This window comes from Crinia signifera, chromosome 8 (genome assembly GCF_055691185.1).
Source record: "Crinia signifera chromosome 8, ASM5569118v1, whole genome shotgun sequence".
Classification (NCBI taxonomy): Eukaryota; Metazoa; Chordata; class Amphibia; order Anura; family Myobatrachidae; genus Crinia; species Crinia signifera.
In genome coordinates this window covers 33,232,683-33,245,624 of record NC_139224.1, presented here as the reverse complement: position 1 = coordinate 33,245,624, position 12,942 = coordinate 33,232,683, and the positions used below count along the sequence as shown (strand labels likewise).

At 42.3% G+C, this 12,942-nt stretch overlaps 1 protein-coding gene across 10 annotated transcripts in view; it reads left to right on the top strand.

The window, feature by feature from the left end:
- Positions 1 to 12,942, top strand: part of LOC146025912 (interferon-induced very large GTPase 1-like) — a 226,550-nt gene that overhangs the window by 130,508 nt on the left and 83,100 nt on the right. The window lies entirely within an intron of this gene.

Genomic DNA, 12,942 nt, shown 5'->3' with positions numbered 1-12,942 from the left:
GTTCAGTGGAAGCACAACATCTGTAACATACCCCAAACTTCTTTAGAAGTTCCAGGCCTTCCTGGAGTGGTTTCTTTCTGAAGCCAATGCATTTTTTGAGGGGGTGTGGTTTCTTATGTATGGGACACAGACGATTAGGGTTTTCGATCACTTCACCTTGGTTGCTCTTGTCAGGAGCTGATGTTGGTGTGGAAAGGATTTCTGTCTTATTCACTGACACTGGCGCCGTATGGTTCTTGTAGTTAGAACGTGGGCTATCATACTTGGGGGAAAGCGAACCAGGATGATTTGGCTCACTATAGAAGAAGCTTGGTTCATTCTTGGATTCTGCAATGTTCTTGACAAACTCACAGAAGTAGGAAAATGGGGGAAAGGAGACTTGATTTTCCCTTTTGTATCTTGACCCAAGTGTAGTCCACCTTTCTTGAATACCGTATGGCAGCTTGGAAACTATTGGGTTTACCCCATGAGCTGTGTCCAGGTAACTGAGGCCAGGTAAGTGAGTATCAGCCTTGGCTAGCAGGAGTTCAAAGAGTAGGTCACTGAGCTCTTGAAATTTCTCATTGTCTTGATGGATATTTTGGGGAAATTCTGCAGCCATTTGAACAAAGCATTCTCTATGGCTTCAGGACTTCCAAAGCTCCTTTCTAGCCTTTCCCAGGCAGCAATGAGGCCTGCCGCAGGATTAGTGATGTGGACGGATCTGAGTCGCTTGACACGTTCTGTGGACTGTGGGCCAAGCCATGTGACCAGCAGATCTAGTTCTTCAGTAGCAGTAATGCCAAGGTCACTAATTGCGGTCCTGAAGGCACATTTCCAACCTCTGTAGTTCTCAGGCTGATCATCAAACTTAGTGAGGCCAGTCTTAATAAGTTCACGGCGAACCATATATCTTGCGAAGTCTGACATGTCTGTTTTCTCTGACTTTGGGCAAGAAAATGCTGGCTGCTGAGTTTGGTTGTTCGTATTGTTTATAGTGTTCTGGGTAAGAGACATAGGGAGATATGGTGGTGCATAGGCATTCAGCCTAGGAGCTGGTTTAACGTCCATAGATCTCGCTGCATATGAAACTGTGTGGTTACCAGGGATCTAGTGACTGACTGGCATATTGGTTTGCGACCATACATTTGTATATGGAGCTTCTTGAGGCATTGGACCTTGGTGCACTGTGGTGTGTGTATTGTACTGACCTTGGACATGGTTTGTTGAAAAATGATCTGAGTCCCTTTGTTGTGCCCGGTTAGGAATGTTTTCAGCAATCAGGGGTTCACTGTTCTGGCTTAGGATGTAATCTCTTGTGCGCTTAAGAGGATCCTCTGCATCCACTTCACTTAAATTGATGCTGTCTCTTTCACTTACACTGGCAGCTTGTTCTAAAATCTTTAAACGTGCCATTGCTGTAGCATGTTCACATTGTTTCTCCAGAGCTTCTATTTCTGCCTTTTCCCGCGCTGCTTTGGCTTCCATTTCAGCCTTTTCCCGTGCTGCTCTGGCTTCCATTTCAGCCTTTTCATGCGCTGCTCTGGCTTCCATCTCAGCCTTTTCGCGTGCTGCTCTGGCTTCCATTTCAGCTTGCATTTCTGCCTTTCTTTTTGCAAAGTCGGTTTGTATTTTAGCAGTTTCTACTTCGGCACGTGCCTTTACAAGTTGTTCACTTAGCATGGAATATTTTGAACTTCGTGACTTAGATGATCGCTTTGAATGCCTGGTTGACACAAAAATGCGTGATGATGTTTCCAATAATTGTGCGATTCTGGCGGCTGTCTTACACTTAACTTCACATAGTAAACTGTCTCGATCCAAATTGAGATGATTGAAGCCTTGCCATTCTTTTAATGCATCGTGAGTACTAAGCGTTTTCAAAACATGAACATATTCTTGACATTTCACTGTGTAAAGTTCATATACTTAACAAAGCTGACCTAGGGCTCCCTCTAGTGGTGAGACATCACAATCATGCTGAGAGATGGTGGACATGTGACTTTGTAGTTTTTGCCATAAGTTTAGGATATGGGCAGAAAGTTCATGTTTCCTACCTTCAAGATTCTCTTTAACCTTCCATGTAGGCTTAACAGGGCGTTTAGACTGTAAGTTGAGATCCATAACTTCTTCTTGTTCTGATTGTAGATAGTGTTCATCTTGAACAGGCTGCACAGTGTTCCCTTCAGCCATGATAGCACACAGGTAGAATTAGCTGAATAACATACCTCCCAACTGTCACGATTTTAGAGGGACAGTCCCGATTTTCGGGTCCTGTCCCGCTGTCCCACCCGCGGCAGGCATTGTCCCGCTGCGGGGGGGTGGCAGTTGGGAGACCCCCAATCTAGTAGAATAGACGCTGTACGCATGCGCACAGCGTCTATTCTCGTATGAAAATGAGGTTGCGGCTAATTAGCATGAGCCGAGCCCTCATTTGCATACACCCCGCCCCCTTTTCGGACAGAAGTTGGGAGGTATGGAATAACACTGGAGTAAGTTTGTACAGTAGCTTGCTAGAAGAATCTGTATGATGTAGCTGTATGTGTGGCTGCAAAACACTGATGATTTCTCCTCACACTGCAGGCAAACTAGTTACTTTCTTTGCATCTGCAGAAGCTGCAGCTGGCTTGCTGGTATATCTGGCAGTTTATAAACTATCTTTTCACTGTTCTGACTCAATAACCAGGCTGTAAATGTAAGGCCTTTAAGACAGTTCATCTGTGTATGTCTATAGAGAACCAGTACTTACACCAGGAGACTTTGTCAGACAGTGTCAACTCAACTGAAGAGGCATGTGTGAAGAATCCAGATGAGGGTTTATTTCAAGCTGATATTCTTGTAATAATGCACAAAAACAGTAGGTGAAAAGATAATAATTTGCCAGAGCTCAACAGAAATCAAATGAAGGTTAAGATGGCAGACATACAATAAGATAGAGATGGGAAGAAGGCAGGGCTAATGACATCAGAGTCCTACGGGAACAAGGAAGGACAATTTTCACAAGATGCAAAGCTTTGCAATAGTAACATGACAGTAACTGAACAGCATATGAAGACCCATACTTCGTGGGACATGACAGGCGCTCCATAGTGCATAAAAATTTTTTTATTCAAATGTACAGCAAACAGCAGCAAGAAAAATGGTCACAAGTTGCTCGTACCAGATCATTCAACAGTGTGGGCTGGATACCACATGATCTAATCAATAGATGTTACCAGGCCAAAGCAGGTCCAATGGAAGTCCGGGGCACCGTCAGGAGCACAGCCCACGCCGCTTTCCCCAAATAGGATTCAAAGCGTGCCGGGAACCTAGGCAGGTACAGACCGCTGGAGGACGGCCTGGAAGCAAGACAGCTAGCGTCACCGTAGCCACGCTCTAACGCGTTTCGTGGAACACTTCGTCAGAGGGCGTGGCTAACGGGCGCTCTCTGACGTCTCAAGAAGGTGCATGTAGCCAATAGGCTCTCACCATTCACGATAGGCAGAGAATCTGACCTATCACACATTGCAACCGCTATCACCAATCGGGTTATGACTTAGCCCTGATTGACAGGTTAAACAGCAAATCTTATTGCACATGCCTATTTCAATACAGCATTTTACGAGCAGCACTTTTTAGTTTAAAGTGACTCGGTACATTTTAAAAAACACATAATTCATTTCAAAGACATTACAGTTTTAACCCCTTCCCGCCGCAGCTTGTTTTTGCCTTCCTGACAGAGCCCTTTTTTTCAAATCTGACATGTATCACTTAAGTGGGGATAACTTTTTTTTGCTTTTACTTATCCCAGTGATTTTGAGATTGTTTTCTCGTGACACATTGTACTTCAAGTTAGTGGTAAATTTGGGTCGATACAGTCTGTGTTTTTTTGTGAAAAATACCAAAATGTCGTAAAAAAATTGAAAATTTAGCAATTTTCAAAATGTTAAATTTTCTGCTTGTGAGACAAATAATCATACCACTCAAAATAGTTAATAACTAACATAGACTATATGTATACTTTATGTTTCCATCATTATTTCAACCTCCTTTTAATTTTTTTGGACACTAGGAGGCTTAAAATATGAATAGCAAATTCTCAAATTTTCAAGAAAATTTCAAACACTGATTTTTTTAGGGACCAGTTCAGTTCTGATGTGACTTTGAGGGACTTGTATGTGAGACACCCCCATAAATGATGCCATTTCAAAAACTGCACCTCTCACAGTATTCAAAACAGCATTTTGGAAGTTTGTTAACCCTTTAGGTGTTTCACAGGAATTAAAACAAAGTGTAGGTGAAATTTCAAAATTTAATTTTTTTTGCAGATTTTCAATTTTAATACATTTTTCACAGTAGATTTTACTAGAGAAATGTGACTAAAATTTGATTCCCCCAATTCTTTTGTTTTCATAAATATCCTATATGTGGCCCTAGTGTGCACGTTGACCAAACCACAGGCTTCATAATAGAAGGTGCACCTACTTGATTTTGGAGCCTCCTTTTTATGAGATTATTTTTTAGGCACCATGTAGGTTTCTAGGCACCATAAGATGCTAAAAGTTAGGAACCCCCCCACAAGTGACCCCATTTTGCAAACTACACCCCTCAGGGAATTCATCTAGGGGTATAGTGTACATTTCAAACCCCCAGGGGTTTCACCAATTGTGGTACAACTGGGCAGTGAAAATGAAAAATTAAATTTTTTACACAAAAATGCAGTTCTGGCTCAAAATTTTTCATTTTCACAAGGAATGAAGGAGACAAAGCACCCCAAAATCTGTGCCCCAATTTCTACCGAGTACGGCAATGCCTCACATGTGACCAAAAAATACCATTTGGGTGCATGGCAGGACTCAGAAGGGAAGGAGTGATATTTGGATTTTGCAGCACAGATTCTGGTGGAATGTTGGTGGGTGCTATGTCGCATTAGCAAGACCCCCGAAGCACCAATACAGTGGAACCCCCCCACAAGTGACCCTTATTTTGCAAACTACACCCCTCAGGGAATTCAACTAGGGGTATATTGTACATTTCAAACCCCCAGGGGTTTCACCAATTGTGGTACAACTGGGCAGTGAAAATGAAAAATTAAATTTTTTTACACAAAAATGCAGTTCTGGCTCAAAATTTTTCATTTTCACAAGGAATGAAGGAGACAAAGCACCCCAAAATCTGTGCCCCAATTTCTACCGAGTACGGCAATGCCTCACATGTGACCAAAAAATACCATTTCGTGCATGGGAGGACTCAGAAGGGAAGGAGTGATATTTGGATTTTGCAGCACAGATTCTGGTGGAATGTTGGTGGGTGCTATGTCGCATTAGCAAGACCCCCGAAGCACCAATACAGTGGAACCCCCCCACAAGTGACCCCATTTTGCAAACTACACCCCTCAGGGAATTCAACTAGGGGTATAGTGTACATTTCAAACCCCCAGGGGTTTCACCAATTGTGGTACAACTGGGCAGTGAAAATGAAAAATTAAATTTTTTACACAAAAATGCAGTTCTGGCTCAAATTTTTTCATTTTCACAAGGAATGAAGGAGACAAAGCACCCCAAAATCTGTGCCCCAATTTCTCCCGAGTACGGCAATGCCTCATGTGTGACCAAAAAATGGCAGGACTCAGAAGGGAATGAGTGATATTTGGATTTTGCAGCACAGATTCTGGTGGAATGTTGGTGGGTGCTATGTCGCATTAGCAAGACCCCCAAAGCACCAATACAGTGGAACCCCCCCACAAGTGACCCCATTTTGCAAACTACACCCCTCAGGGAATTCATATAGGGGTATAGTGTACATTTCAAACCCCCAGGGGTTTCACCAATTTTGATACAACTGGGCTGTGCAAATGAAAAATTACATTTTTTTACACAAAAATGCAGTTCTGGCTCAAAATTTTTCATTTTCATAAGGTATGAAGGAGAAAAAGCACCCCAAAATCTGTGCCCCAATTTCTCCCGAGTATGGCAATGCCTCATATGTGACCAAAAAATACCAGTTGGGTGCATGGCAGGACTCAGAAGGGAAGGAGTGATTTTTGGATTTTGCAGCTCAGATTCTGGTGGAATGAATGGTGGGTGCTATGTGGCATTAGCAAGACCCCCGAAGCACGGTGAAATGATGAACCTAATAATCCATAGATGTGTGGTATATTTTAAAACACTCCTTTATACATAGGCCGGGTTTGTCGGGGCAAGTTTCACAGTGGAAAATAGTATCCTTTCTTATTCCCTTTTTATAGCAAACTTTGCACCTTTTTTGTGTCCTGCCCTTTTTTGCAGTGGAGGGGATTTCGTTAGGAAAATGCTGCCCTTGTACAATACGGGGGCCAGTACTAGAAGTACTGGGGCCCTCTGCCTGCTGGTTCCCAAATATTAGGCCCTTTATGACTTCCTCTTGAAAGTGCATAAATGTCCCCCTCTGGCTGGTAGAACGGAATAGCACGTAAGCGTTATACAGTGCCATCTGGATGATATACACGGCCAGCTTCTTATACCAGATTTTTGTTTTCCGCAGGGCACTGTACGGCTTCAGTACCTGATCTGAAAGATCCACTCCGCCCATGTACTTATTGTAATCTAGGATACAAATAGGTTTTGAGGTGTGGGTACTGGTACCTCGTACAGGGACGGAGGTGGTACTGTCTCCATGAATTGTTGTCAGTATAAGGACATCCCTCTTGTCCTTATATTTGACCAACAACATATTTTCGGTGGATTGTGCCCTGCTTTCACCCCTTCTCAGTACTTGGGCAATGTGCGTTTTTGGGAGGCCTCTTTGGTTCTTGCGCACAGTACCGCAAGCTGCTGTACCTCTTGAACCAAGGGCCTTAAACAGGGGGATGCTAGTGTAAAAGTTATCCACATAGAGGTGATAACCTTTATCCAGGAAGGGGTGCACTAAATCCCAGACAATTTTTCCACTAACACCTACGAGGGAGGGGGGGCATTCTGGCGGTTCAATTCTTGAATCCTTCCCTTCATATACCCTAAACCTGTGGGTGTACCCTGAGGTGCTTTCACACAGTTTATACATTTTTATGCCATACCTTGCCCTCTTACTGGGAAGGTACTGGCGGAATTTAACCCTTCCTTTAAAATGTATAAGGGACTCGTCGATACAAATAAATTTTTCAGGGATGTACAACTCTGCAAATTTGGCACTGAAATGATCAATGACCGGCCTGACTTTGAATAGCCGGTCAAAGGTGGGATCATCTCTGGGTGGGCACTGTGCATTATCGGTGTAATGTAAAAATTTAAGAATTGTCTCAAATCGAGTCCGGGTCATGGCCATACGGTAAAATGGAGTACTGTACAGAACATCTGTACTCCAATATTGCCCATTAAATTTATAAAATCATCAGAGAAAAATAATTTGAAAAAGTCAATTTCTCTGAGACCTGTTGAATCAAATTGGATTCCTGGGATGGCCAAAAACTCAGGAACCTGGGGCTCAAAATTGTCTGGTGGTGGGGTCCATACGGGATCAATCATTTGGGGGGGGGGTCTCAGCTGCTCTACGGGGGCGTCTTTGAGGGGGTCCCTCATCACTAGAGGAGGAAGATGAGCTTAAGACGAATCCTTCAAATTCCCCGCTTGCATCACTGGCTGTGTCAGAGTCAGAGGCAAGCATGGCATATGCCTCCTCCGCTGAATACATTCTTCTGGATGACTGGGATGACATTTGGGATGACATTTGGGATGACATTTTTATTTTTGTGTTTCTGTAAGTGTAATGTTTCAACACGTGTATAGTGTAGGGGGGGTACAAACTTTATTTCAACACGGGGGTATGTAGTGTGTAGTGTGTATGCAGTGCAGAAAAAAAAAATACTTTATACAGGAATATGATCCCAATAAAAAAAAAAAAAAATAGATCAACCCTGTGGCAAAAATGCTGATCTGTGATGTACGTCACTGATCAGCGCTCAGCGGCCACAGGACACCCACAAAAGCAACGTGGGTGTAAAAACAATAAAAAAAAAATAAACCACAGCACTCTCCAAAAAAAAAACAATTTAAAAAAACTGCAGAAAAAAAATTATATCAACCCTGTGCCAAAAATGCTGTTCAGTGATGTACGTCACTGATCAGCGCTCAGGGGCCACAGGACACCCACAAAAGCAACGTGGGTGTAAAAACAATTTAAAAAAAATAAACCACAGCACTCTCCAAAAAAAAAACAATTTAAAAAAACTGCAGAAAAAAAATTATATCAACCCTGTGCCAAAAATGCTGTTCAGTGATGTACGTCACTGATCAGCGCTCAGCGGCCACAGGACACCCACAAAAGCAACGTGGGTGTAAAAACAAAACCCCACTGCACTCTCCAAAAAAAAAAAACCTGCAGATCAGTGATGCAGTGATGCAACACTGATTAGCAGTGAGGGGCAGCAGGCACACAACTGTGGGTGCAACCTGACAGGGTATATATATAAAAAAAAAACCTGGACCCCAAAAAAGGTGCTGATCACTTAGTTTATACTGATCAGCACAAAAGGGGGGCAGCAGTCAGTTGCACAGGCAGCACAACCTTTGGTGCAACTGACAGGTATATATATATAAAAAAAAAAACCTGCACCCCCAAAAAGTTGCTGATCAGCACAGATATACTGATCAGCACAAAAGGGGGGGCAGCAGACACAAAATATAGCACTCTCTATCATTCTCTGTCACTATCTGTCACTATCTCTCACTATCTGTCACTCTATGACACTGCAGCACACAGGAAGTCACAAGATCCAGGAAGCATCTAGCTGCTGGCAGCACGCTACCAGCGGTGATCAGGTAAGTATCAGGCAAGGATCAGGTCAGTATATCACGACAGATTGGCACGGTGACCGCTCTGCACGCAATTCCAGACCGGAATGGCGTCTGCAGCGCAGTCACCGTTAGTTTAAATCACGCGCCATGGCTGTGATTGGTCCGTCGGTCCGACGGACCAATCACAGCCTTGGGGGCAGGTGGGGTGAGGTGTGGTCATCACCGGTGACCCCCTCACGCCCCCTCACACCCGGCGGTGATTGATCCCTGTGTTACCGAGCGTCTGATTCGCCGGTAACACAGGAAAACGCTGCGATTGGCTGTTCACATTGAACAGCCAATCAGAGCGATCGCCGACGGGGGGGAGGCATCGCCGCCCCCCTGGGCATGCAGGGACATGTCAGGGACAGCAGACATGTTTAAACTGTCACCGCGTCTATAGACGCTGTGACAGTTTAAAGTCATGACGTATATATACGTCATGTGTCGGGAAGTACATCCCGGCCATGACGTATATATACGTCAAATGTCGTGAAGGGGTTAAAAAACAATTTTGAAGTAGTTCAAAATATATATAAAACTCGGCACTAGGTATATGTAGTAATTCATATCGCATATCCTGGCTGTATTGCGTTTACTGTCATTATATATAAAAAATACATATATATAAACAATTCATTAAAAAACACAGATAATGTACACATAGATTCATAATACATGGGTTGGCCTGATTGAATAAACATTTCATAAAGTACAGTACGGTCAAACAATTCCATATATTGAATCCATGTAAATGTAAAAAATAATTCATACATAAAATGGTTATATATTAAGAGAAAAAGGCATTTAAGAACTGTATATTCATTTTAAAAAGGGCGTAATTTCATATCCCTTCTTGAGACGTCAGCGAGCGCCCGTTAGCCACGCCCTCTGACGAAGTATTCCACGAAACGCGTTAGGGCGTGGCTACGGTGACGCTCACTGTCCTGCTTCCAGGCCGTCCTCCGGCGGTCTGTTCCTGCCTAGGTTCCCAGCACGCTGTGAATCCTCTTTGGGGAAAGCGGCGTGGGCTGTGCTCCTGACGGTGCCCCGGACTTCCGTTGGACCTGCTTTGGCCTGGTAACATCTATTGATTAGATCATGTGGTATCCAGCCCACACTGTTGAATTATCTGGTACGAGCAACTTGTGACCATTTTTCTTGCTGCTGTTTGCTGTACATTTGAATAAAATTGTTTTTATGCACTATGGAGCGCCCCTCTCTTTATCTATTTGCTACAGATCTATCTTACTCCTGAGGATCCAGGGAGTCATCTTTGGAGGGAGCGGCAGTCTTAATTTATTGGGACTTGGTGCTTATATAGCCCTGTGATCAGAGGCTTTTTATGCTGGACTGAGGACTTACTAGCGCTATATATCCACCTTCTGTGTATGGTTTGTTGTGCTTTGGATCCATTGGATATATTTAGCAGCTTGTTATATTTGTTCTGCATTTTTTTTCTGTATTCCTACTGTTTAAAACTGTGGGGGAAATTTTAACATGTACAGAAATAGTGATTTGAGAACTCAAAGATCACTTGAATGTGACCGTATTTTTTCTGATGACCCATCTAAAATTGAGGGTATTATTATTAATGGGAATAAACCAGAAACAGTGTCCCTTCTAGAAAAACTCCTTGTGAGAGAGACAAAATGCTGGTGGGACATCAAAAGTTTAGATAATTACCTGTCCTGTGGGAGGGTCCCACGTGGACTTAGACTTAATAAAACACCCACTTCAGGACAGGATGACACTAAATTTATGATAGAATGGAATCACATCCTTGATGGCTGTTCCTTTGAACTAATGCGTCTTTTTATTATGGAAAAAAAACGCATCCTTATAGAGACTAAAAAGGAGCTAGAAAATCTTAAACCAGAAATAGAGCTCATACAGGAAAGTGAGTCCTTTAAGAAGAAAAAAAGAGATTGATCAAAAGGTCACAAAAATCGAGTAAAAAATAATTGAAACTAAGCGTAAAAAAAAATATGCGAGATAAGATGGATTATGACTCTGACCAAGTTAGATCATGGCATATAAACCATAAACAGGAGAATAAAGTCCCTGATAAAAGGAAACAAATTTTTAAAACCCCAAAAAGGGACCCAGTAAGAAAACTACAATATAGTGAGAGACGCCCAAATCCCACAAATAAATGTAATAATAAAGAGACCTGGGTAAAAATTCCCGTTAAACAACGGACACCCCGCAACTCTGACAGACCCCAACAAAATCAAAATAAAAGAGGTTTTGTTCATAATAACCGGTTCGAAAGGCTTAGGTCTACAAACGATGACATCTATTCCGAAAGGAATTTTTTAGGCCAGAAACCCACAAAATACGGACATCGTCCACAACCCATTACAGCTCAGACCCCATTAGGACGAAAAAGACAATGATGGGAAAGAGAGGATCTGGAAGGTTTAGAGAGAGAACCAAAAATGCGGAACCCCCCGCTAGATACTAAAAGTAATAATATCTTTAACCTCTCGAAAAAAACGCTTACCCCTTTAGAGTCAAAAGTCCTTAGCAAAGGATTATCTTTTGCGCCCTCTAGACAGCCAACTAAATTTGACCTGTACGTAGATCTCAACCTCTTTGTGAGAAAACTCACCATAAAAAGGCACTTTCTGAGAAAATCAGATGCACCCATTAAGAACTGGGAAAGCAATAGTCAATCTTATGATAGAAACATGAATACATCAGGCCTTCGCCCCAAATCTACCTTTTACCCGGTTGAGTCGAGAGGGGCTCATATCGATATGTTTTCACAATTAGTGAAACAAGACTTTGAAAAGATGTATGAGAAAAGTGAACCTATTAGAAAATGTGGTAACTCACAGAGAAATTTGAGCAGACTGGAGTCTGAGGCTCTAAGAAATCTGGCTTCAGACACCAGTATTGTTATTAAATGTGCAGATAAAGGGGGCGGAATAGTCCTTATGGACCGTGATTACTATATGACTGAAGCATACAGGCTACTTAATGATGAGGTTTCTTATAAAATTAGATAGTAACCCCACAAAAGCATATGTAGAAGAACTTCAGGTCCTTCTAAAGAAAAGTTTAGAATCCCGTGTAATTGTTGGTGATGAGTATAAATATTTGTACAATACAGCACCGTTTTTTGCTACCTTCTATCATTTGCCAAAGGTGCACAAAAACCCGCTAGCCCCTCCGGGTCGGCCTATTGTAGCGGGCATAGGGTCACTTACCTCCAGAGTATCGGAGTATGTTGATTTTTTAAAAAAAAAGTATGTACCTAAACTTGACTCTCATGTGAGGGATTCTACACATATGCTACAGATGTTGGGTGATGTGGTGTGGTAACCAAATTATAAATGGGCCACTATTGATGTTGCATCTTTGTATACGTCTATTCCCCACACTAAAGGTATTGATGTGGTGAGAAAAGTGCTTGACAATGATCCCGATATATCAGTAGAAAAAAATCATTTTATATGCGATTGTTTGGCATTTGTCCTACAGCGCAATTATTTTGAGTTCCTGGAGGAGTGGTTCGTGCAGGTTTGGGGCACGGCGATGGGGACGATCTGTGCCCCAAGCCTGGTGAACCTTTACATGGGGGAGTGGGAGACCACTACACCCACTATATCTCAGAATGAAAATATAAAAATGTTTAAACGATATATTGATGATATATTAATCATCTGGAGTGGTGGGTTAAATGATTTTGAGAAATTTATGGAACAAATAAACATAAACTCCTTTAGTCTCAAATTCACTTCGAATATACAAACCACTAAAATTGAGTTTTTAGACCTCATGCTAAGTGTGGAAAATTTCCCATTGATTGGTACCATCGAAACATCGACCTACTTTAAGGAGGTTGATAGCAATAGCTACCTTGAATACTCCAGCTGTCACCTGAATTCCTGGAAAAACAATATTCCATTCTCTCAGTTTTTACGTCTAAGACGAAACTGCACCAGCCTGGAAGTCTTTGATAACAAGGCTGAGATTTATAAAACCAGGTTTCGGGAGTGGGGTTATCCCTGTAGTATTGTACAAATAGCCCTTACAAGAGCCAGATCCCAAGATAGGGAAGAGACTCTTGGGTGTTTTCTCCTTATACCTAAGGAGGATAATGATAAACTCAATTATTTGTTTATTACTAAATATAACGATAAGCAGAGGGAAATTAAGAATATCA